At 44.5% G+C, this 26,261-nt stretch overlaps 3 long non-coding RNA genes across 3 annotated transcripts; 1 reads left to right on the top strand and 2 right to left on the bottom strand.

The window, feature by feature from the left end:
* Nucleotides 1–247: 247 nt before the first annotated feature.
* LOC120404599 lies at nucleotides 248–14,503 on the bottom strand. The gene is made up of 4 exons (XR_005598053.1): nucleotides 14,455–14,503; nucleotides 9,201–9,243; nucleotides 2,863–2,925; nucleotides 248–560 (listed from the first exon to the last, which is right to left on the bottom strand). It is a non-coding gene; the product is annotated as an uncharacterized LOC120404599 (long non-coding RNA).
* Nucleotides 14,504–14,564: 61 nt separating this feature from the next.
* On the top strand, nucleotides 14,565–17,144 carry LOC120405042. The gene is made up of 2 exons (XR_005598336.1): nucleotides 14,565–14,958; nucleotides 16,772–17,144. It is a non-coding gene; the product is annotated as an uncharacterized LOC120405042 (long non-coding RNA).
* LOC120405043 lies at nucleotides 16,730–26,014 on the bottom strand. The gene is made up of 2 exons (XR_005598337.1): nucleotides 25,932–26,014; nucleotides 16,730–16,970 (listed from the first exon to the last, which is right to left on the bottom strand). It is a non-coding gene; the product is annotated as an uncharacterized LOC120405043 (long non-coding RNA).
* Between the last annotated feature and the right edge of the window lie 247 nt (nucleotides 26,015–26,261).

Below are 26,261 nucleotides of genomic sequence, written 5' to 3'. Positions count from 1 at the left end.
TCAGAACTCCCTAGGAGCCCATGAGGGGGGAGGCCTCATGTAGCAAGGATAAAAAGAGCATATACCAAACAGGGATAACAATCAACATGCAGGCTGCTGGCAGCCACATGCATAGTGAGCATCCTGGTGTTGCTCCCTAATATTCTCCATTAGCAGCCCACATGCATCCTGGGGAAGGAAACAGCAGCAGAACAAAGCCTAGGGAACAGACAAAACAGGAAAGGGACAAATGCTCAAGACCTTTGTAAATGAAGCTAGTTTATTGAAACAAATCCCACCCTCAGTCATCAGCTTCATTATCAAGTGCTCTTATGACCCTGTGCTCCTCCATGTTGGTGCCCTGACTTCCTGTTTGGTCTGTGTACTTCCCAGCTGTTGCCACCAGATGTCCTCAATAGTCATATCAATATGGCACAGCCTTACATATCTGGTTTATCAGGGCAACTTGTTCCTTGATCAACAGTATCATTTTCTTGAGCTCATCCAGTCAGGATGGATTTGCCTTTCTCTGGTTTCCTATGCAAATTTCTTTTCTTTGTTGTGAGACGCTACTCCGTGGCCTGTGTAATGAACATCAAGCCATTAGCTGAAGGAGTTTGAGTTACTTCTGCAGTTCCTCAAACTCATTCTAGGCAGATGGAGTTAATTTTAACAAAGGTCAGTTAAACAGAGCCTAGAGCCATAACATCTCAAGCTGTGATCTCAGCAGGGTCAGCCCTGGTCAGTACGTGGATGGGAGACGTCCAAGGAAACCCTGTGTACTGATGAGTCAATGCCAGAGACATAGGAATTGCCACACCACATCAACCTAGTGGGCCATCTAGGCTACTACCATGGCCACTACCAGATGCTTCAGAGGAAGGTGCAAGAATCCCTGTAATGGTCATGTTATTCTATAACTGTTCATAATGGATAGTTTGATCTCAGTGCCCATCAATGGTGACTGGCTTATGCCCTAACTCAGGAGGATTTACACCCCTTTATAAATGATTTGCCCTGAATAATGTAAGTGTGAATGTTTTTATTACTCATTAAAATATTTACTCCTTTTCTGAATACTGCTAAGTTTTTGTCCTCAGTAATATAATGTGGCAGTGAGTTCCACAGGTTAATTGTGCTACCAATAAGAGACCAGAGAGAAGAATTGGAGGTAAAGAGGCTGGACAGAATCCTTACAATTTTATTTACGTAAAGGCCTTCTGAACCATAATCCATCAGGGATAATAACCTGTGTTCTTCCTCTGGTGTCTTACCAGGCCCATGAAGCTATTGGAGACAGTGACTGTCCTGATGGGTAAGTATTAACCCCGCTCCTACCATGTGACTTGCTTGTTGAACTCAAACCAGCAAGCACTGGTTGTGTTGTTGATGAAAGGAGGTAAGAGTGGCCTCCAAAGAACAGGAAGGTTCACAGGTCAGTAACTCTCCAAAGCTGTCCAGTGACCTTCCATCTACAGAGGGATGTACCCAGCCCAAGAGACTCTTCTTTCACAGTGTCCGGTGGTAGTGAGCGAGAACAGGCTATTTGTTTTTTTCTCCTGCTATTCAATTCCCTTTTCCTCTCTCCATTGTGTAATATCCCAGCAGCTCTAGAGTCAGAATCTGAGCAGCACGTAGACAGTGAAGGGTTAAAGTCTGAACCTTCCCCCCACCCTCCTCAATCCCCCTTGCTTTGTAAATGGTTTTACAATTAACCTGTAAAAGCAAGAGGCTGATTACTGCAGCCCAGAGCCTGTCATTGTCTGGACAAGTTTCTCCCACGTGCAGCTCTGCTGATACACCTCAGTCCTGACCAGCAGTCCTTCTCCCCATATCCCCTCTGGGCATGTCCTGAGCAGAGACTGTCCATCTTATTGAGCTCAGCTGTGTAGTGACTTTTTTTTAAAGTGAACCAAACATCCACAAGTGTGACAGATGCACATGCTGTAGTCCCCAAAACTCATTTAATTTTTGACCTATTCAGGATTTGAATCCAGGTCTACAAAGCTCACCCCAGTTGGGGCCAAAAACAGCCTGAGAGTAAGAGGGCACATCACCCCTTGAAGCCAGCCAAATACCTACTAATTCACTGGGGCTGAATATCTCCTACTGGATTCCAGCCATCCATCCTGCCACATGGCTTATGGTATTTGCACAGTGTGATGAGCATGACAGGCAGATGCCCTGAATTGAGTACTGATGTTGATGCATGATTCTGAGGATGGGGCTGCCAGAGAATGATGTGCTTGGAAACTGATTGGCTTTGCTGTGAGGGCTGCATTTTAATTTCCTCCTCAAGCACTGAGCTCCCTTACTGCAGCCACTCCTTGGTGGACAGCTGGGGCAAGGAGGTCAGTTCTAATTAGTTCTGGGTTCTATTCCTCCTTCCCCTGGGCAACATGGTTCTTCTTTCTTCTGTTGAGACATTTTTATTATGAGCCTTGAAGTCCCAAGGCAGCGTTCTCCCATTCCAAGTGCATTATGGGATCCTTCACGGTGGCTACTATAAGATTAATGACTTAATGGCAGTGGGCTGAAATGAAGCCACTGCTGGTATGCAGCTATCAAGGAGCTGATGTGGAAATAGGTGCACAAATTAACGAGGCGCACAGGTGGTGTGGAAGGTGGATATAGAGGCCAAAGCAGATTGAATCTGGAAAACCCCATCCAGAAGAATGTGTGAGTTTTTTACTCTCTTTTCCTGGTCTGTTGCATAAGCAAAATCCTCTGCCTAGCCACCAATATACTTTATTGGATGTGTGTGAGTGAGTCCCTGTCACAGGGTCCACTCACTGCTAGCGGCGCCTCCTCCTGACCATCCTGGGGATTAGGCCTGCCAGGTGCTCTCCACTGGCAGTGTCCAAACCCGTTGTCCTTACTCACCCTATGGGCCCCTCTCGCTCCAGGAACTGCAGCCTCCACATGGGCCAGGTCACCGTTATCACCCTGGAAGGGGGAATCACAAAGTCTTTCCAGAACAAATTATCCCAGGCAGTCCACAGTCCTTTGCCTGGTCTGTGCACATCCTCAGTGGCTGGTAGGGGAATCCATGCCTGCCCTTTACTCTGTGTTCCAGCTCAGGGGCCCTCTGGTCAGCAGCCGAGGCTGCACTGTTCTACCTTGCTGCTTTCCCTCTGATTCTTTCCTACCTCTCTGGCTCTCACTCTGTCATGTGGTTTGCTGGCCCAAACTGCCTCCTCCCAGGGAGTAATTGCAGGCTACCTATCTCTACCCCCCAGACACACCTTCCTTCTTCCAGGGAGTGGCGGATTAATGATTTTGCCGCCCCTGAAATAATCACACACCCCCCAGCCCCATATGAACTTATTAAACATCATTATTTTCAATATCAACACCAATATTTTCACTTTTTACTTCACTACTACTTTCAACTATTTTTTCTGTCTCACTATTGGCATCAACTGATACAACAAAGGAATCTATTTTGCACATTTTTGCTATCATTTCATTTTCCCTTTCTTTCTTTTGTGTAGCTTTTTTTTTTTTAACTGAGAACCGCTTAATGTCTTCCTTCTGGTCATATTATTAATGTTTAAGAGTCTCACGAGTATATTTACTAAATGGCGTTGCGCCGTCATTGGTAGTTTCAATACACGCTATGATTGGTAGAATCGCGGATGCCGCGATTACAAAAATGCTGCTATTATAAATTTGCCACCTTTGCAAATTTGATGCCTAGGCCTTGTGGGCCTAGCTGATAACACGCCACTGCTCCTAGGGAGTGACTACCAAGTGCTTCTCCTACAGCCCCTTTCTGCTCTCAGCTCCGGGCTTCATACAGGCCCCTCCTGATCCTGAGCAGCTCAGCCTCGTGTCTAATCAAGTCCCTGCTCCCTGGCTCCTCCTCCAGGTGTGGTCTAGGAAGTTAATGGCCCACCTGGCCACTTTAACCCCTTCCAGTCTTGTGTGGGGTGACACCCTGTGATGTGATACTCCATAGACCTTTTATAGAACTATGTTTATGATATGAACATGGCGTAACTAAGATGTATTTCGTGCAAGATGGCTCATGTAAGGTATCATTGGAAAGGTAATGATTTACTGAATGTAATTATCCAATTTGTATGCATGTATCATTTCTGTATCTGGAGTTAGGAATATTGACTATGTAACAATTACAACTGTGGTTATACTTGGAGACGCCCACCAGACAGTAAGCAATCAGCCTTGATAGGCCATTAGGAAAAGACAATGAGTCTTTAAAGATGTGGCTCTGCCATCTTCTGGGAATTCTTTCCTGTGAACATTGCAAATAAACCTGGTTTCATGGTTGCTTTGACACTGCAAGGTCAGGTGATAATGTCACCTGGTATAAAGTACCACCTTTGACACTGCTGGTATTTTTCCACTGTAGACAAAGGATTCCCACCTCATATAAATTCTATTTAAGGCTGGGGAGTAAGGCAAACAGGACTCTTCTCCATTGCCTTCCTGCCCAAGAAAAAAGACAGCTGAAAGTACCTGAAGAGACAAAGGAACTGAGCTGAGAGAAAGGCAAGGGCTGAGTCCAGACTAAGGGCTAGTCTACAATGGCAACACTATAAAGCTGCCACGGCAGTGCTTATGTGCGTTGTGTGGTTGCGGCAGAGCTGTAGAAAAAAAAAAAACCCACCTCCACGAGGGACGTAGCTCTCAGTGCTGGGAGCATGGCTCCCAGTGCTGGTGCACCGTCTACACTGGCACCTTACAGTGCTGAAACTTGCTGCGTTCAGAAGGGTGTTTTTTCACACCCCCTGAGCGAGAAAGTTGCAGCGCTGTAAATTGCCAGTGTAGACAAGCCCTAAGACAGCAGTCTAGTCTGCAAAGAGAAATAACTGGAATTCTAAGCTACAGAAACTCTGCAACTTGCCTAAAACAACAAACCTGTGTCTTGAGTGTGTATTAAGCTTAGTTTGTGTGGGTTTTTTTTCTTTACTCAGTAATCTACTTTGTTCTGTTTGCTATCCCTTATAATCATTTAAATTTTACCTATTGTAGTGAATAAACTTATTTCTTGTTTATAACTGAACCTAGTTTGTGCAGTTCATACCTGGGGGAAGGAGGCAAGAAACTGTGCGTATCTCCCTGCACATTGAGGGAGAGGGTGATTTTTATGAGCTTGCGCTGTGCAGATCTTTCTATACAGTGCAAGACAATATTACTTGGGGTTTACTCCCCAAAAGGGATTTACACATGAGTCCTGGGTGTATCCCTGAGCTGCTTCCTCCCACACACAGCTGAATTTAGTCTGTCTGCAGCTGGGTGTGGCCTTACCTGTGCATGCCAGAGAAGGCTTGAGGGCCTGGCACAGCTAGAACAGGGTGAGGAAACCCAGGCTGGTGGAACAGGTGGAACCAGTGGGACCCCAGGACATCAGGTGGCATCCCAGATGGGGGGCAGGGGGTCCAACCCATCACACACCCCATCACAATGCCCTTCCAGTGTCTCGTTACAGCTCTTAATTTTGGGAACTTTATTCAGTTTCTCTACCTAGTCAGTACAGAAATGTCTGTGCATCACTTTTCTGAAGCCATGGTAAAGGATCTCATCCCAAAGCAACCACTCAGTGATCATGATAGGATACTGCTGTTGGAGGTGGAGAGTCCCTTGACTTGAGCATTAGAGCTTCTTGGGGTTCCTCTGTCATGAGTACTGAGGAAAGAAAGTGGGAATACAATGCTGCTGTTGATATACCCAGTGGTTTGAGGGATGCAAATGTTTCATTGACCTGGGATTGAGACAAGTACATGCCTCACATATAGTAAAACTATTAGTGAATGATGTAAGTAATTCCAAACTCATACTAATAAAACCTTTATACCACTCCATGCCATCATGTATTCTCTATATGTCACCAATCTGAATGGTTTAGAGAGAGGGAGATTAAACATTTCCAGACCCCTTTGTCTATGAAGCCAGGCTTTCTCCGTACCATCAGCTCAACTTTTCAGACTTCAGAGGGAGAGGAAAATTCTAATTAATAAATTGTAGAAAACTCTTAAAGAATTGGTTGTAGAGGATCGACTTCTGCCATTCCAAACACTCCAACAACAATATAATCTACTTGTTTAGTTGCATAGTGTTACCTACAGTTTGAGTATCTTTTGAAGGATATATTTGGTCCTGAGGTACTGGGAGCACCAAAGACTTCAGAACTGGAGATGTGGAGAGGGCTGCATAGGTTCACCAACCAGCTGGATCCTATTATGACTTGCTGGTACAGACTACCCTCCCTAATTTAAATTTTGGCATAGGCAAAGAATTGTGTATATTTTTGAACCCTATCCAATGGATAAATGCCTTTCAAAACATTAAAACCTCCACTACTGATCTATAATTAAGGCTGATCCAGAAGAAAAATTATATTTCATTCACACTGCTTCCCACATAGGCTACAGGGCATGGGCCTTGCCAGAACAGACTACAGCTGGAGAAGTGGGTCTCCCAGTGCCACTCTGGTTCAGATGTTTTGGGACTGTCCCAGGATACAATCCTTTGGCTAGAAGTAGGTAGGATTAAAATGATAATTGATACCTCCTTTAAAAATTACTTCCCAGAACCATGTTGGGATATATCCCATCATATCAGAAATTCTCCAACTCACAGAAAGCTTGGTTCTCTTTAGCAGTGCTTGTAGCCAAACAACTTGTTATTGCTTCGATGGAAGAGCAGATTGACTCCAGGGATGGAAGCTTGGATCAGAATCATGGCTGACCTGGCAGCTGAAGAGCAGGTAACATTTTGGAGAAGAGGGACCTCAGACAAATTTGAAGATTTTGTTTAACTTTTCATAAATCTTCTATGGAAACAGAGATGTCCTCTTCTTTTCCCTCCTTCCCTTCCTTCCCTCTCATTTCTTTACTTTTTTTTGTTATTTATTTCCAAGGTCAGGGAAAAAGTGGCCCCCTTACTGAATGGGGGAGGCAACCTAGTGACAGAGGATGTGGAAAAAGCTAATGTACTCAATGCTTTTTTTGGCCTCTGTCTTCACGAACAAGGTCAGCTCCTAGACTGCTGTACTGGGCAGCACAGTATGGGGAGGAGGTGACCAGCCCGCTATGGAGAAAGAAGTGGTTCAGGCTTATTTAGAAAAGCTGGATGAGCACAAGTCCATGGAGCCAGAGGTGATGCATCTGAGGGTGCTAAAGGAGTTGGTGGATGTGATTGCAGAGCCATTGGCCATTATCTTTGAAAATTCATGGCAATTGGGGGAGGTCCCAGATGACTGGAAAAAGGCTAATGTAGTGCCCATCTTTTAAAAAGGGAAGAAGGAGGATCCAGGGAACTACAGGCCATTCAGCGTCACCTCAGTCCATGGAAAAATCATGGAGCAGGTCCTCCAGGAATCAATTTTGAAGCACCTGGAGGAAAGTGATCAGGAAAAGTCAGCATGGATTCACCAAGGGCAAGTCATGCCTGACTAACCTAACTGCCTTCTATGATTAGATAACTGTCTCTGTGGATGAGGGGAAAGCAGTGGATGTGTTATTCCTTGACTTTAGCAAAGCTTTTGATACGGTCTCCCACAGTATTCTTGCCAGCAAGTTAAAGAAGTATGGGCTGGAAGAATGGACTGTAAGGTGGATAGAAAGCTGGCTAAATCTTTAGGCTCAATGGGTAGTGATCAATGGCTCCATGTCTAGTTGGCAGCCAGTATCAAGCGGAGTGCCCCAAGGGTCGGTCCTGTTCAATATCTTCATTAATGATCTGGAGGATGGCATGGATTGTACCCTCAGCAAGTTTGCAGATGACACTAAACTCGGAGGAGTGGTAGATGCGCTGGAGGGTAGGGATAGGATACAGAGGGACCTAGACAAATTAGAGAGTTGGGCCAAAAGAAATCTGAGGTTCAACAAGGACAAGTGCAGAGTCCTGCCCTTAGGATGGAAGAATCCCATGCACTGATACAGACTAGGGACCGAGTGGCTAGGCAGCAGTTCTGCAGAAAAGGACCTAGGGGTTACAGTGCACAAGAAGCTGGATATGAGTCAACTGTGTGCCCTTGTTGCCAAGAAGGCTAACAGCATTTTGGGGTGCATAAGTAGGAACATTGCCAGCAGATCGAGGGACGTGATCATTCCCCTCTATTCGTCAGTGGTGAGGCCTCAACTGGAGTACTGTGTCCAGTTTTGGGCCCCACACTACAAGAAGGATGTGGAAAAATTGGAAAGAGTCCAGCAGAGGGCAACAACAATGATTAGAGGGCTGGAACACATGACATATGAGGAGAGGCTGGGAAAACTGGGATTATTTAGTCTGCAGAAGAGAAGAATGAGGGGGGATTTGATAGCTGCTTTCAACTACCTGAAGGGGAGTTCCAAAGAGGATGGAGCTAGACTGTTCTCAGTGGTAGCAGATGACAGACCAAGTTGCAGTGGGGGATGTCTAGGTTGGATATTAGGAAAAACTTTTTCACTAGGAGGGTGGTGAAGCACTGGAATGGGTTACTTAGGGAGGTGGTGGAATCTCCTTCCTTAGAGGTTTTTAAGGTCAGGCTTGACAAAGCCCTTGCTGGCATGATTTAGTTGGGGATTGGTCCTGCTTTGAGCAGGGGGTTGGACTAGATGACCTTCTTCTAACCCTGATAGTCTATGGTTTTATGGGTTTTTTTTTCCTTTCTGTTCTTTCTCTTTTTTTAATTTTTTTTTTTTGGGTGGGGAGAAAATTTCAATCAATATAGATTACAAAAATCACCACAAGACACTTTTTTTGAATATATTTGTCCCTACAGAGGCTAATGTTAATGTGCCTGATTAATGCTGGCTGCTGTTGGAAATGTAACTCCCTTGGTGCTACATTAGCTCATATGTTTTAGAAGTGCCCCTTTATCAAGAATTTCTGGTATGAGGTGGGTCAAAAGGACTGTTTAGATATTGGATGCTAAGTTGGAGCCTTCCTCTTTAAGTTTCATTCTTGGCTATATTCCTGAGGCTTGGAGGATACCTGATAATGAGGTGGCATTATTCCAATGTGCAGCTTTGGTCTCTAAAAAATTAATCCTGCAAAAATAGAAAAGTCGATCTCCACCAAACATTTATGCCAGGCTCAGTGATATGGCTGATCCTGCAATTAACAAATGATTGGCATTCCACACAAGGGAGATGCCCAAAAAATTCAAAGCAATTAGGGCTGACTTTTTAGAGGGCTATGATTAACTTGGACCCGCAAGCCAGATACGTTGTTTCCTCTCCCCTCCCTTTATCCTACCTCTCTTTACTTACTTTGCGTATTATGATGAATCAAGTATTTTTGGTATAGTTGTATCTGGAAAAAATAATATTTTATAAATATCAAAAAACAAAACAAAAAGCCCACCTCTTAAAAAGGAGCTGAAATGCTTTTCTATACATTAAGTCACATAGGCCAGGTCCACTATCGTGCAAGAGCTAGTAGCAAGCTCCTTAGCCCAGTGGAAAGTGGGGAGATTCCTGGCTTTCTGAGCTATAAGCCTCCTTTTCTAGCCCTGAATAGTTCCTGAAATAGCAAACCTTAAGCCTGCTGCTAGTCCAAGATTGAATAGTGTCCATTCTAGGCCTCGTCCCAATGTAACATAGTGGGAGACATTGCATATTTATTGGGGGACTATTTAAAAGAAATGGTCATTGTTTGAAGCTGCTTAGGAGTCTGCAAGGTTAGTTAGTAGCAGTCCCAGCAGAAGTGAATAAGTAGGCAGAATGAATGCATGGGGGTCAAAAGTGTATGATGAATCCAGTTAATGACATGGCTCTGCAACTTCTCACTTTATAATACAGTTTAATAGTGTATCACAACCCCTGTTTCCATTGTAATAGCTGATGATGGTTGAACCTCAAAAGACCCTGCAGTTCAGCTGGATGAATCCTTCACCACACCAACAAGTGGTACAGTTTACACTGGTCATCTTGTATGTGTTTTGGGCTGAGTCCTTAGAAAAGTGTTGTACAGATGTTCCTTTATTCCAGGCGCTATATTCATTCATTCTGCCCAGCCACTAAAGAACTCCTACAGGCCAGTGGAGGGTACTGGGAGAGGCTGGGTTTTTTACTGCAATTCCCTTTCATGCTTCTAAAGCTCTTAGTGCACGCAGCCTTCCTCCTCTCCACCAGTTCTCACACAGGCACCCATCATACAATTTACAGAGCCAAAAGGGCCTCTTCCTACCAGCATAGGGAATTGCTGGTTGTGGATGACTGAGTTTGACTTGTGATTGTTTGCCCAGAGGATATAGCATTTTACTGCAAACGCTTGTCATGTATGAAATCCCATCTCGAGTTCTAAAAGTGAAGTTAATGCCAGCAACTCAGGAGTGGTACATCAGTCCAGCTGTCCCCAGACTTCCAGTGTGCATGCAAGAATCCTAAGACATGGGAATGACCTTTCTGCACTTCCCCGAGACCCTACAATCCCTTCTTTGTGTCCTCTTCCCAGACAGGAACTAAATGAGACAGTAATCAGCCTGTATGTTTAATTAGTACAATTTCCAGGCATATTGCTTCTAGGCTGTGTATAATATGCATGTCACAGACAGTAGCGATGGAAAGATTCTATTACAGTAGGCTATCTCATCCATCCCCATTTGGTCAGTGAGAGATTGTCTCCTATAATGAAAATTAGACTGGGAAAAACCCTCAGATTAAAGCAGCCCAAATGATGAGGTTCTCAGCACTTCCACAGCCAAACAGGTCTTTCTGCTAGGAAAAGCCATTTTATCCCATCACTCCTCATTTGTACCCTCTTGAGCCACCCCAAACAATTCCTCTCCATTCTATAAAACCGAGAATCAGAGGGTCGCTAGATTATACCACCTCGCTCATGTAGCCTTTCCTGCAGAAGCCTGCTGAGATGTTTCTCTCCCACCTCCAATGCACAAATCTTTCATGGGATTTTCGATATACAAGGGGAGAAGGTGCCTCCGTGGATGCTATAGATTCCTAATGATTACACTGTAGAACATAACTTAACCTCTGGGATAATGAGACAATAGGCCAAGCTACCATGGGAGGGAGGTGGAATCCACATCAGAGGAGAGAACCTATTTTCTGTCCTGGAAGCCCAGGTGCTCTTTACTTCTGTAAAGAGGATTAAAGACTCTTAGGATCCCCCTGATTTCCCACTGCTACTCTTAAGGAGGGATTAAGAATTATGGGGCCCACTTTGCCCACAGATGCAAATACACCTCTACCCCAATATAACGCTGTTCTCGGGAGCCAAAAAATCTTACCGCATTATAGGTGAAACCACGTTATATTGAACTTGCTTTGATCCACCAGAGTGCGCAGTACCTCCCCACCCCCTGGAGCGCTGCTTTACTGCGTTATATCCGAATTTGTGTTATATTGGGTTGCATTATATCAGGATAGAGGTGTAACCCCATTTTTCTGGCTACACAGCTTGATTCAAACTTGTTTCTCTTATGACAGGACAACCACTACCCTCCCGCTCTGCCCCAGCAAGCCTGTAATCAGTACTCTAAACCTCACAGGAACATCCCTGTGTGGTGATGTCAAGCTCTGTGCCACTCCTCCACTTGTCCCTATGAGAATCAGCATCTGCTAAGCAGCTTGATTCTGCACTTTGCATTCAAACCGGGCTTTGCCCTGTTCTAGTCTGTTGACCAATGTTCACAGCAGCTTGAATGTATCCATCTCCTGTCAGTTAGATACAGATGCACCATACAGCTCAGCCAATGAAAGTGGCTGCCCTGCAATCAATGGTGAGCTCATCAGGGGCTGACTGTTTTATTGAGCTGCACAGGAGAAAGCTGGTGAAGCATAATGGATTCTGACTCTAAAAACCTACCCCTTAACTCTCCTCACCCCCGCATATTCACATGGGTGCATTATAATTTTTTTCTGGAAGCACTTTCAGGTGGGTTGCAGCCAGAAATGCAGTGGGACAAGCCAACGATTGAATTGTTTAAACTTGTATATTAGTGCAATGTTCAGCATTTTATACAGGACACATTTCTGTCCATTGCCAGCAACATACTCCCTCCCATTGCAGGGTATATCAGCCTCTCTGGCACTTCTTTTGTCCACCCCAGCCCTTCCTATCCCTGTTTCAGAGAGAACACTGCCTCAGCTCTGCTGCTGGTCATCTATCCCAGCTGTTCCAGTCTCATGCCACCATGAAGACTCTTCCTGCACACCATACTGAAATGTTTGGCCATGCCTGGCAAGTCCATATTGGTAAGAGGCTGGTAACTCTCAGTTAAGCTAGCTTGTCTTCTCATCAATGCTCTTCTCTTACCCCATGCACAGACAAATCTCTCAGGCTTTCCCAGTCCAACTGTCATCACTCTAGGATCTTTTATGATTTGTTGCCACTTATACGGAGATGGCATCCTCCATTTCCCAGGGCTACATTTTAAATTGTACTACCCAGGAGCAGATCCTGCAGAGCAGTGGTTCTCAGACTGTGGGTCAGGTTACCCCAAAGTGGGTTGTGACCCCTTTTAATGGGGTTTGCTGGGGCCCGGAATGGAAGCCGAAACCCGAGCCCCACCTCCTGGGGCCGAAGCCCAAGGACTTCAGCCCTGGGTGGCGGGGCTCAGGTTATAGGCCCCCCACCTGGGATTGAAGCCTTTGGTCTTTGGCTTTGCCCCCACCCCACCCCCACCCGGTGCAGTGGTGCTCAAGCTTTAACTTTGCCCCTCCTTTGTGAGACACCACCTCCCATTGCCCAGGGTGGTGGGGTTTGGGCAGGCTCAGGCTTCAGTCCCCCTCCTGGGGGGTGTAGTAATTTTTGTTGTCAGAAGGAGGTTGAGGTGCAATGAAGTTTCAGAACCCCTGCTGTAGTGGTTAAAGAGCCACCGATGCCTCAAGGGAACTTCCATAAAATCTTTCATTTAGAAATGAGGCATATTTGTGGAGGGGAGTTAGTATTTTTGTTCTCTTGTTCTTTATCAGTAGGCACATTTTCAAACAAATAGATGTACTGATGCATGGAACATTATGCTATGATATTTTCAGATAATTTGTTCTTGCTTGGCCAGTACTTGGATGAGAGACCTCTAAGGGACATCTAAATACAGGTGATTTTAAAAGGTTGGGCTCATCTCTCTGGTCATTATTTCCCCAGCATGATGCTAGAGGACATTGTGTTGTTGAATATATTGGATTTGGATCATATGTAAAAGATGAGATCTGAACCATTTGTGATTTGAAGATTCCACAGTATTTTTTGTAAGAAGAGAAGAGTTAACCCTAGGGCCCTTGCCCTGGCCTGGCCAAGTTCTAACACAATTCATTACATTCTTCCTGTCTTAAACTGTGGTCTAGTCTACACCTAAAACTTGGGTCAACCTAGCAACATGGTGAGGGTTGTGAAAAAATTCATGCCCTGTGTGAGCTAGTCCCCAACTGTAGATGCAGCTAGATCATCAGGGGGATTCTTCTGTTGGCCTAGCTACTGCCTCTCAGAGAGGTGGATTACCTATGTCGATGCAAAAATCCCTTCCGTTGATGTAGGATGTGCCTACATGACAGCAGCGCCAGAGATGTGCTGCTGTAGCCACTGTAGTGTAGACAATAGCCTTACTGGTTCTTTGTTGCCCTGCACCTTTGTAGTGATTTACACAAGTGCAAAATGAGTGTTAAATGCTGTCATTCTGACTTAGCATTTTACACTCACTTTTCTCTGGTGTGTAAATGACTACATATGGCACAGGGCAACAAAGAATCAGGCCTGTAATGTGTTAGCATCTGTGTAATGCTTTTGTTTGCTTATACAGGTATAACCTGTAGGCAGGAGCTCTACCTGAGAAAATATTTCTCAGGCAGAGATTCAGATAGAACAGCATCACGGCTGATAGAGCTTGGTGAAATGCTATTCTAATCCTGTATCTTCAGATAAACAGAGCTTAAAACACATTGTAATAGTGTTGTTTTCTAATAAAGTTACACAACTGTTGTGCATCTCTGTGATTTTAAACAGCTACTGTCTTGTGTACTGGAAGTTGCAACATATGACTATTGAGTGATCGCTCCTTGTTCCACCTACTCTGTAGGTTTGTTGAGTGGAGCTGGTTGAAGATTAAGGGAGGTTTTATGCAAAAACATACTTTTTGTAAAGAACACTTTTCATTTTTTTCAAAACTTTCATGGTATTTTTGTTTATATTTGACAATTTAGGTCATTTTTTTCAAGACACTTCAAAATTTGTTTTGAATGTTTCTTTTATTCCTCCTGTTCTCTCATTTTAAAAAAAACTTTTCCCACTGGAAAAAGAAGAGCAACAGTAAAAAAGTGAGAGAGAGAGATTTTTACCCATAATTTTGAACCAAAGATATTTCATTTGAAATTTCTTCCCAAAAAGCCCCAAAATTTCAATGACAATGAAATTTTTCCACAGAAAAATTATTGCTCTTGAAACCCCATTTTTTTCAGTAAAAAATATTTTGCTGAAAGTAGTTTGACCAGTTCCATTGTTAAGCTCAGATCCTATGTAAGAGGCTTGAGAAAAACTAAGGATTATTACTGTTGATTTTTATCTGACCTTGTTGTTGCTTTCTTTACTAGAAGCATCAGTCTTCTGCTTGGTGACATCATGATTGTTTCCATAGCAACCAAATCATGTCATGGAGGGCAGAACCAGGCCTAGGCATAAACAGACTAAGCAATTGCTTAGGGTCCCAAGCAGCTCAAGGGGGCCCCCGATGTGCTTTTATTATAAGAACTTGCCTGTTTTAGTCCTGGGAGGGGACTCCAAAATACTCCTGCTTAAGGCTCTTAATGGGCTGGCCCCAATGGAGGGTTCTATATTTATATGTCCTCACTTTGTGCCCTGTGTAGAAATCCACAGGGTTAACAGATCCCTAGGGCCCGCTGGTCAGAAGAATTCTCATCTGCGTTTCCTGCTGGGGAAGAAACACAATGGGAAACTGCTTTTTTGGCAGCTTCTAGGAAGGTGAGGGTGGCCCTTGGAGGGACAAGGCCACTATCCAAGAGCAGTCAAGGAACAGCATGGGACTACAGCTCAGGGGAAGCTCACAGCTGTCAGGTGAGGAGCTGCTATAAAAATAACAGTGAATAATTACAATTTTGTTTTTTCTTCTCTAAATTGTGGGAATGAGCTTGGAGGAAAAAGGATCTCTCCAGAGAGATGAACTCTCCAACATGGGGTTGTCCCACTCTGCATTACATGGATTCCAACTCCATTTTGCATGGCTATCGGAACCTTCACAGCATTGAAGGAGGCATTCCCAGACACCTTTCTCCAGTGCAATTTTTGCTTGGCAGCCACTTTCTGTTTTTCCTGCTTGCCCCATCTTATGTGCAGCTGTAATGCAGGCAGATCTCTCTTGGAAAGATTCTTGCCGCTGGCCTGTCCTATCATGAGTATGAGCTATCAGTGCTGCTCTGCACCCTTTTCTTCTCTACCTTCACTTGCCCATCTCTCCTCCTCTCCCCTCAGAATCTTCTGGCCACCTTTTTTCCTCTTGTCATTGCTGCTGCTTTGTGAACTCTGAATAATACTGAATTGTGGCATCAGATATAAACAGGCCAATCATTACTCTCCATCCGATTTTTCCTTCCTAGTGAGATGATGAAGTCAAATGTGAAGTCAGCTAAATAGGAAGCCTCAGGCTATGCCCACACTATGAGGCTTTTAGTGACACGGCTGTGCTGCTCCAGCTGTGCCACTAAAAGGCGCAGTGTAGCTGCTGTTTGTCAGCAGGAGAGAGCTCTCCCACCGACAAAAAACCTCCACCCACAATGAGTGGCGTTAGCATTATCAGCAGGAGAGAGCTCTTGCCGACAAAGTGCTGTTCACACCGACACTTGTCATTGGCAAAACTTTTGGTTTTAGTGGGTTGGTTTTTTTTTTAAACACTTTTGAGCAACAAAAGTTTTCTTTCACTTGCCAGTGTAGACAAAGCCTCAGTTAGGCCAGGTAACTGTTTCTGCAAATGCTGTTTGTCACATCACCCCCTGCCTGCAACTCACCACTTTCCTGGTTCATATATTCTCATCACAATTTAAATAAATGGCTTCTGGGTGCCATTTCATGTCTACACTTTAAAGTAAGTTGTGAAAAGAGGGCAGACATGGGACAGCAGCCAGCACACAGGGAAGCAATGGTCTAGAGTGGGAAATAGACAATTAGAAGATCAAAGTCAGGGAAATTAAATTGTGGAAGGAAAGGGAAAGCAGGGGGTGGGACTGAGAAAAATGGTAATAATAGCCCTCAGGGGAGACAGAGACTGGGAAACAGGGCTGGAATCCGAGAAGCACAGGGACATAAAGCAACCACTATCCCTTGCAGATGCTCCCTTTGGGAACAGGGAAGAAGTGGGGGAAGAAGATGGAGTAGAGAACTAAGGCCATAGGCTGAGTCCACAAAGATATTTAGGTTGCTCACTTCTATCGATTTCAAGGGAAGTTAAGAGTCTAAATACCTTTGTGGAGCTGGGCCATAGTTAATGAATTATGTTTTTTAATAATGTGACCTTTGGAATTTTCCCCTCTTAGAGTCTAGTGGCGGAACCAGAATTGCTCGGCTGTGTATCAGAGGCCTTATATGGCTAACAGATTCTACTTTAGCTGAAGTGTTAGAGGTTCATGTGCTTTTGAAGTAGAATGCTTTGAATCCTAGCCTAGATGCCAGCATAGTTCCAAAAGGGTTGCAGTGCACATTAAAATGGCAACTGGGGAGGACTATAGCTGATCATAGAGTTATTACAGTACTCACCTAACTCAGCAGAGGTAGGTGGTAATTATTTGTGAAGCACTTTGAGATCCTTAGACACAAAGCACTATAGATACACGTGTTATAATTATCCTGCTTTATTTGTTTATTACATTATATTCAGGGAAGTGGAACTTCCTGTGTTAGTGTCTGAGGTGAGAAACTGGGCTTCAAGCTGACTCCAGTGCAAGTCATCTGAAGAGCAGAAGAGGACTTTTCTGAGCTGCCGAGTGATGTGCTCTTCTCCCACCTTTTGCTGCTTGTTGCATGCCAGGACAGGGGTGAACAAGCCAAACACATTGCCTGGCGGGTGTTTATTGTAGCTGCAGATACAGAAGAAGAAAAAGCAATAGCAAAAGCACTATGATCAGTGCCCTGAGCTTATAGCTACCTTTACATTTTAAACATGCACTGGAATATGAGGTAAATTGTCTAAATGAGGCTACAGAGAGCTTCCTTAATGCACAGAGATTATAAAGGCTTTTTTGTCTGCACAAGTTACAGATGACCATGATTATTTTCAGTCAGACTCTCAACATTGGTAACCCCCTCCACAGCGAAATGGGTTCAGACCAATTACTGTCCAAATCTATTTATTTTGCAGCATACTTTGTGCTGATCAGCAAGTATTAGAAAGCAGAATTTAAGGCAAAGATAGGGCTCTGTTTTGTCATGCACATTGCAAAGCAATGAGGCCCATCTCAGGGTCACCCATACAGCAGGCGTATCTCTTCCACCCCTGCACCAGTTGGTGGAGAGGGCTAGGGGCTCCTTACATCCTCCCTTGTAAGGAGAACCTGCAAAAGTGCATATGCAGTTACTAGCCTACCCCTTGGTAACTGTGTACCTTGGGATATCAGCCCAGAATGCTTTGCAGTTATTTAGAAAAAGCATAGAGCTGTGTGGGCCCAATGATTCACATGGGAAGTAGCTTAAGTCAGCATAAACAGAGTGGTGTGGACACATTCTTTAGGTATAGTTATAGCAGAAAAACATATACTGAAAAAACTTTCCCATGTAGACAAGGCCTTATGCTCATCATAGCACTGGAACACGCACTCATTGGCTAGCCATCTCCTGCCTGTCTGATGCTATTGGGAACAGTGGCCTTGTACCGCACAGGGGTGCCATGTTACCCAGCTGTGCACATAGCTTTATTAGAAATAATGTACTGAGCATCCAAAGAGGCACCTGGGCATTGCACATAAAAGAATGAGTTCATTTAAAAATAATAAGTCAGATCCAGAATCCTGGTCACAAGATATGGATAGAGAAACTTAACTAAACAGGGATAGACCTGCAGAGCATCTCTGATCAGAGCACCATGGATGAGGCCCTGCCATTAAGAAGAACCTGTCCTTGGCTGTAGGTAGTTACAATACATCAACAATTAAGAGTGACCTGCTGTGACCCAGGGACTTCTAGGTGCCAACTGGCAGAAGACAGAGGGTATGCATGCATAGGGTTTTACAGGGATTCCCCTGGGTCTGATATCTATATAATAGTTCCCCAAAGGATGGCATGTGAGGTCTCTACCAAGAGCCAGTAACTCTCTGGTCACATTATCATTGCAAATAGATGACTGGGATATGTAAAATGGAAAAGATTAGGTGCCAAAACTGTTAAAGTTAATTTTGTCAATTGGGGCAAGCCTGAGGGCTAACTCAATCAGCATATAGAAAAATGGCCATCCGTAAAGACTGGCTATGTTTACTGTCTGGGCCAGGTGCGGGCCTGAGGATTTACCAAGACCCAAGGAATCCCAAGATCAGGCTCCAAAGCAGGATGGGGGGAGAAAAAAGTCTGTATTGCATTAAAAAGGGGGGAAAAGGGAATAAGATTTTATCCTGCACCGAGGAGGCAACCCACCAGCATGGCTGTCTCATGAAAAGGGGTCACAAGCAGCCTGGTTGTAAAGCACTGGAGAGCAATACTTTATTAGACATGAGAGTATCTTGTTAATTAAGACTAGGCTCTAGAATGCATGTTATGATTTTACGGTATTTTATAGGTAAGCATTTGACTCCAATACTTCCACTTGCTATTACATGACTCTCTAAACTTAACTTATACATGCTTTCGCTATAAACATAGCTAAGTGCTGTGTGTTAAACAGCACAGTGATCTGCTATGGAACCGATAAGCTGGTGTGTTCTGTTCCTTAGGAAGTAAGTGTCCAGTAGAACAGGGTCTGAACACTTGAGTGAGAAAGTCAAAGGGCTTGGGGGTTGGGGTGTGTCTATCGCTAACCTGTAGACAGCCAGTGGGGCCTGAATAGGCCTAAAAGGGAGTGCTTGTGTTGCCTGGGTTAGGGAGCTGACGTTCGGCAGCCAGATACAAAGCTTCCTCACCTTAAGGGCAGGTGTTAGCAAGATGCTTCACAACCCCAGGTAACCAAGGGAAGCATCACACCTACCTATGCCACTCCTCCAACAGAAATATTTTGGGGCTTAGTCTGCTAAAATTGCAACCAAACCATGCACTTTGTTTAGTTAAATATATATTATACATTATGTAAGTCAATGAATAGACATTTTTAATGTTGATAATCCTTATCAATTCATAATGCACTTTTTTTGTTCGCCCACTGGCCATGAGGGGGCATACCAAATGACTTAGCTATGTTATTTAAACCCGAGGAAATAAATTCTGCTCTCATCTCTACTCGTGTAATCCTAGTGAAGTCAGTGGGGTGGAATGAAGTGTACTATTTAGCCCTTAAATGTTTATTACATTAAAAATAAATATTTCCATGCAGAGTGGGATCCCACCAGTCCAAGCCTAGAGAACTTGATTGCAGTTTCACCCAGTTTTCTATTAATTTCCACTGTATTTCCATCCCCTTTTCCAAGCAATTAGCAGAAGATGTAGCTGCCTGCAAGGCACAGCCTGGATGGGGTATGCTGCCTTGGCATAGCCCCTTGGGTGGTGGGAGAGGAAGGAGAGAGCCTGTGCTCAGATGTTGAGCTTCTTTTCACTCTTCTACCATGAAAAAGAGCAACGTACATTTTTAACTCAAATAAACAACCTCACCACTGCTGACATCAGCTGTTTGTTATGCTGAAGTATAATGTAATTCAGTCGCTCCTGGGACAACAGCTCCAGTTCAGCATCCATTTTGGGCTGCATTACTGCCCTGGGGGACCTGCTGTTTGCAAAGGAGTGCTATCAAGAGTAACCCACAAGCTTGTGGTCAGGAAAAATAGCCTTGCTGAAAACAGCTCCGCAAAGCCAATATAAAAGCCACAAGCGAGGCCTGTGCTGACTGAGAAGCCCAAATGCTTTCACTGTGGGATCCTGGCCACTGCTCCCCACATTGGAAATAATAGAGATGCAAACCCAGAGCCTGCATGATAAAAGGGACCACGCCAATATCAGGTTCTTGCTGCACTGCCGCTTGGTGAGCAAAACACTTCCTGCATGTCCTAGACCAAAGAGGTTGTACATAGAGCCCATAGGCCAGATCTGACCTGTCTGATGTATTGATGTTTCCCACCTGATGTTCAGATTGAGCAGAATCTCAGCTTTAAAAAAAAAAAGGAAGTATGTTTCTAGCCTTTTGGTGTGAAGAAAACATTCCATAGGTGAAGGTAAACTGATGTAGCATTGCCTTCCTGAGTCTGCCAACAGCCTCAGTTAAAGGCTCAGAGAGGCATGAACTCCTCAGTCCCATGCTCAAGTAATTGGAGTGTCAACCAAAATGACACCTTAATGTCAACATTAACTACTACATTGTTGAACAGGTAGTAAATAGAGTAGGGGAGGGGTGGGAAAGAAGCCCAAAGGTGGGGGAGAATTGGGAATTGGTACAGGGAAGGACATGCAGAGGGAAGGACACTAAAACAAGGAAGAAGAAGAGACAGGATGACAGGGAAAGAAGAGAAACAAAGAGCAGAAACAGTGGTAGCACAAAGCGGGTTGGGCATATTGTCCCACTGAGTGATACTGAAGCACCTAATAAAGAACAGAAATTATTGTGGTGGGTTGGATCACAGAAACCCCCTGGGAGCTGCCACCTAATGTGCCAAGACTACTTCTGCTCTTGTTTTCCCTGCCAGCTCAGGACTCCAGCACCCTGTCTTGCTGAGCCAGACACTCCCATCTGCTCCAACAAAGACCCAGGGTCTGAATTACTTGCCCCAAAGCTGCAGGTTTATCTGAAAGCAGCTCACAGAAGTGTGCTTGTCTTTAGCACTCAGATGCCCAACTCCCAATGGTGTCTAAACCCAAATAAATCCGTTTTACCCTGTATAAAGCTTATGCACGGTAAACTCATAAATTGTTCACCCTCTATAGCACTGATAGAGAGATATGCACAGTTGTTTGCTCCCCCAGGTATTAATACATACTCTGAGTTAATTAATAAGTAAAAAGTGATTTTATTAAATACAGAAAGTAGGATTTAAGTGGCTCTAAGTAGTAACAGACAGAACAAAGTAAGTCACCAAGCAAAATAAAATGAAATGCACAAATCTATGTCTAATCAAACTGAATACAGATAATCTCACCCTCACGGATGCTTCAGTAAGTTTTTTCCTCAGACTGGACACCTTCCAGGCCTGGGCACAATTCTTTCCCCTGGTACAGCTCTTGTTCCAGCTCAGGTGGTAGCTAGCGGATTCTTCATGATGGCTCCTCTCCCCCTTTGTTCTCTTACACCCCTTTATATATCTTTTGCATAAGGCGGGAATCCTTTTGTCTCTCTCTGAGTTCCCACCCCCTCCTTCTCAATGGAAAGACACCAGGTTAAAGATGGATTCCAGTTCTGGTGACGTGATCACATGTCACTGTAAGACTGCATTACCCATTTGCCAGCACACAGGTATACAGGAAGACTTACCGGTAAAACACAGCCATTTGCAGACAATGGTCCTAGTTAATGGGAGTCATCAAGATTCCAAACCACCATTAATGACCCACACTTTACATAATTACAATAGGCCCTCAGTGTTATATTTTATATTTCTAGTTTCAGCTACAAGAGTGGTACATTTATACAAATAGGATGGTTACACTCAGTATGTTATAAGTTTTGTACTGATACCTTACAAAAGACCTTTTGCATGAAGCATATCTCAGTTACATTATATTCACTTATTAATTTTTTATAATACCATATAGACTGCACAACGTCACAATTATATATTTAGATACTATATGACGGTCAGATTATAACCTTGCTCTTTGTGCCAAGCTCCCACTGATCTCTGCGAGCAGTCTGCTGTCAATGGAAGGGGCTATGGAGTCCTTGATTTATGTCCTGATCTACAGACCATAACTAAAAGTGGAATTTGGCCCTCTCCACTGAATGAGTCTGACACCCCGTCATAGCCCATGTGGCATTTCCATTTACCACTCTGCTCCTGACACCTTCCCTACTGCCCACATAGTCTATATAAATAAGATTCCAGGAATGTCCCTCTGAAGCCTAACGTGTCTGTCGTGTCAGTGTGTAGCAATGAAAGCAGCTAAACGTATGGCTGAGAGTCCTTTTGTTCAGAATAGCAGCAGGCTGAAGCATCACTGGGTTTCATGGTCTGGTGCCATCCAGTTTTTAAGTTCTCAGCTGTTCTGACTTTACAAATTACACCCAAGCGGTGTACAGCTACAATAAGGCACATGTCTATGTGATGCCAAGAGTCCTAGACCAGCGTTTCTCAAATGTGGCCACTGTGTTTGCGGGCGGCCATCAGGGACTTTTCTTTTCAGCCTCCTGGATGGTGATGGGGAGGGGGAAACAGCGGCCCCTTCCCACAGGGCCACTAGCAGTGGTTGGGCCCTGCCCACCTCTGGAGAGACAAAAGCTGGAGGAGCAGGCAGCCAGTGAGTTCCCCACCTTCCCAGGACTGGTGGGGTCAGGCTTCAGCCCTTGGGTGGTGGGTGGCAGGCTCCAGTCACAGGGCTTCATGCTCCTTTCCCTGGCTGCACTGTGGGGGCTCTGGCCCCAAGGTCACCCACCCCCTCCAGTGTACCTAGCCTCCCACTGCCTCCATATCCATCTCTCCATCCAGAGTTTAACTTATCCCCAGAGTTACCAGGGCTGAGTAATTCTGCAGTGAAAAGTGATATTTGTATGTTTGTTAATATCACTTTTCACAGCAGACCTAGTAACTAGCACATCTTTTAAAAAAGCAACCAAAAAAGCAAAAGACAAGAAAAAAGACAAGAAAGTACAAAGCACCTTATTTGTGGTTTTGTTCTGTTTAGGCCCAGGAAACAATAGAGACAACTGTACATTATTTTTATTATTGAGCCTGGAAAAAAAAATCTACATAAATAAATTACATTGAATTGGACATGGGTATGTGCATATGTATTGGTTTTTCCTAAAATTGATCAAGTATTTTAGAAAAAATTGTCAAAGCAGCCATCAGCAAGAGATGATGGCCACACCCTGAGGCCACACAAAAAAATTGTTGTGAGAACCCCTGTCCTAGACCATCATGATATCAGAGGTAACTCAACCAATCATCACGCTCACTTTACAGCTCATTTGCATGCAACAATTTAATTGGTTGTATGAGGGTGACTGCACAGATGATGGATGTGACATTGCATCCCATAATGCTTTATAGAAATATGTTTATGAATGTAAATATGACATAATTGGAATATGTTTTATGCTAGATATGCCATGTAACATATCTTTGCAAAGGTTATGTTCTACTAAATGTATTCATCCTATTCATTTGCATGTATTATTTTATATCTGAAGTTATGAGCATTGGCTCTATGCTTGTATTTAAAGTGTTTGCTGTAGAAAGCACCTAAGGCAGCTTTGGTCAACATAGTGTGAAGGGGTTATTCAAGTAACTGGGAGTACCTGGCCAACAATGGACCTTGATAGACACCATCCACATCTGAGCTTTCCTGGGAATGTTTGGGCTAACATGGTGTTGGCCTATAAAGAACTGAGTCATGCATGGACATGTGATTTTCCCATGTGACTCCAAAACTCTACACAGGGGGAGAAAGGGGTTTCCACCCACAAGAGAGAAGCTATATAAACCCCTGGGAAACTCCTCCATTTTGTCATCAGCTGGCTCAAGAGATAGCTTCTCCACTCCAAGGATGCCTGAAAGAAACTGGACCAAAGGACAGTAACTACTCAGGTGTGAGTGATTGCTGGACCCAGACTAGAAGGAGGCTAGTCTGTCCAAGAACCTTATTGGAACATCTCTGAGGGTGAGATTTACCTGCATTTAGTTTCCTACTGTATTAGGCTTAGATTAGCATGTTTTATTTTATTTGTTAATTTACTTTGTATGTTATTACTTGGAACCACTTAAATCCTACTTTTTGTATTTAATAAAATCACTTTTTACTTATTAATTAACCACAGTAAGTATTAATACCTGGGGAGAACAGCTGTGCATATCTCTCTATCAGTGTTATAGAGGAAGAACAGTTTATGAGTTTACCCTCTGTAAGCTTTATACAGGGTAAAACAGATTTATTTGGGGTTTGGACCCCATTAGGAGCTGGGTATCTGAGTGCTGGAGACAGGAGCACTTCTTAAGCTGTTTTCAGTTAAGCCTGCAGCTTGTGGGGTACGTGGTTCAGACTTGGATCTATGTTTGCAGCAGGCAAGCATGTCTGGCTCAAACAAGACGAGGTACTAAAGTCCCAAGCCTAGCAGGGAAAACAGGCTCAGAGGTAGTCTTGGCACATCAGGTGTCAGTCCCAAAGGGGTTTGTGTGGTCAAACCTGTCACAGTGGATTACTTGGCCCAAATACCACATTTGTGTGCCTAACTGCTACCCACACAAATCAACACTAGTATCCCAGCACAACCTCCCTTAAACACAAATCAGCACACACAATAACCCCCAGCACACACAGCCTCCTCATGGCAGCACTCACCCTGCCTCAATCCCCACCTGCACAAATCCATGCAACTCTCCTAGCCTAAAACAACCCCCACACAAATCAATGCAACCGGCACACACAATAGCCCCAAATATCACTTTGGTGCCTAGAGTGTCTCTTGAATGGGTTAAAGCAATGGAAACAGCTACAAGGATGGCTGAAAGAACTCTTTGTTTAGAATATTATCAGTCACCACAGAGATTTGTGGTCTGTTACCATCCAATTCTTAAACTCTGTGCCAGTTTCAGACTTAAAAACACCCACACCCACAACTTTACAATTTACACCTGTGCTACTGCACAGACTTTCAGCAGCTAGTGTGTGTGAAAAATGCCAGGTACTCAGAATATCAGATACACTGAAAAAGTATTGGTACAGGAGCATGGACAAGGCCAGATTACTTGATTGCTCTTGAGGTGCATTTGTAATGGGGTGAGATCCCAATACTAGCCTTGCAAGATCTGAATTAGGCCAGGTGGGCCCAATCAGCTAATTAGACTGCAAACAGGGGATCTTATGGCTGAAGGCAGGTAATTAGGGAACAAGCTCACCTGTGCAGGAACAGGAGGGCCTATAAAGTGTGGCTACAAGGTCAGGGGTGCTGCTGGGAAAGCTTGCAGGTATGTGGGTAGCAGTTCCTCCCTGGGAAGAGGGAGGTGTGTTTGGGGGCTGCAGGGAGAAAGTCTGCAGTTACTCCCTGGGAGGAAAGAGGCGTGCGAGAGACTGATTGACTCTAGAGTGTAGGAGGGAGTCCAGGAAATGAGCAGTGACAGTAGAGAGAGGAAGCCCAGAACTGCAGACCTGAGGGTCCCTGGACTGTAGCCTGGTGAAGAGGGTGGGCTCTGGTTCCCCTACCTGCCACCAGGGGTGTGGCATAGCAGTGAATGGGAATATGCCCTAGGATTATTGATGGATTGTACCTCAGAAGAGGGAATGCTGAGTGGCCTAGCCAAAGGGCTGAGTCATGAGCAGAATGTTCTGTGTCCTGGAATGAGAGGCGCTACATACCAGAGGCAGAGTGGTGTTGCCCAACCTGTGGATGGGGGTGTTGGCCTTGAGTTAATCCCTAGAGTAGGGGTTCTCAAACTGGGGGTTGGGACCTCTCAGGGGGTTGCAAGGTTCTTACATGGAGGGGTTGTGAGCTGTCAGCCTCTACTCCAAATCCTGCTTTGCCTCCAGCATTTATAATGGTGTTAAATATATAACAAGTGTTTTTAATTTATAAGGGGGGATGCACTCAGAGGTTTGTTATGTGAAAAGGATCACCAGTACAAAAGTTTGAGAACCGCTGCCCTAGAGTGACCAGAAGGAGGTGCCAGCACAGTTGTTTGTGGAGTACCACATGACAGCATTGTCAGGAGAAAAGGGTTGGGTTGGAGAAGGAAGGGTAGCTGCTGCACAGTATTTGAAGATACCTCTTGTCCAGTAGTGCTCATTGTTGGTTGTTAACTCTTCGGAGCTGGGATTTTCAGAAGCTTTGGGGATGCTGGCCCCAAGGGTTGTGAGGGCAGCTCCAGAGCTTCCACCTGTGACAGGTTAGATCACAGAAACCCTCTTGGGAGCTGCCACCTGATGTGCCAAGACTACTTCTGCCCCTGCTTTCCTGCCCCATCAGCTTAGGACTTCAGTGCCCTGACTGGTTTGAGCCAAACTCGCTAGCCTGCTGCAAACCCAGACCCAGGTCTGAACCACGTTCCCCCAACAGCTGTAGGCTTGACTGAAAGCAGTTTACAGAAGTGTTCTTA

This window comes from Mauremys reevesii, linkage group 4 (assembly GCF_016161935.1).
Source record: "Mauremys reevesii isolate NIE-2019 linkage group 4, ASM1616193v1, whole genome shotgun sequence".
NCBI classification, from domain to species: Eukaryota; Metazoa; Chordata; order Testudines; family Geoemydidae; genus Mauremys; species Mauremys reevesii.
Note: the sequence above shows the minus strand (reverse complement) of the source record. Positions and strands in the feature narration are given on the sequence as shown.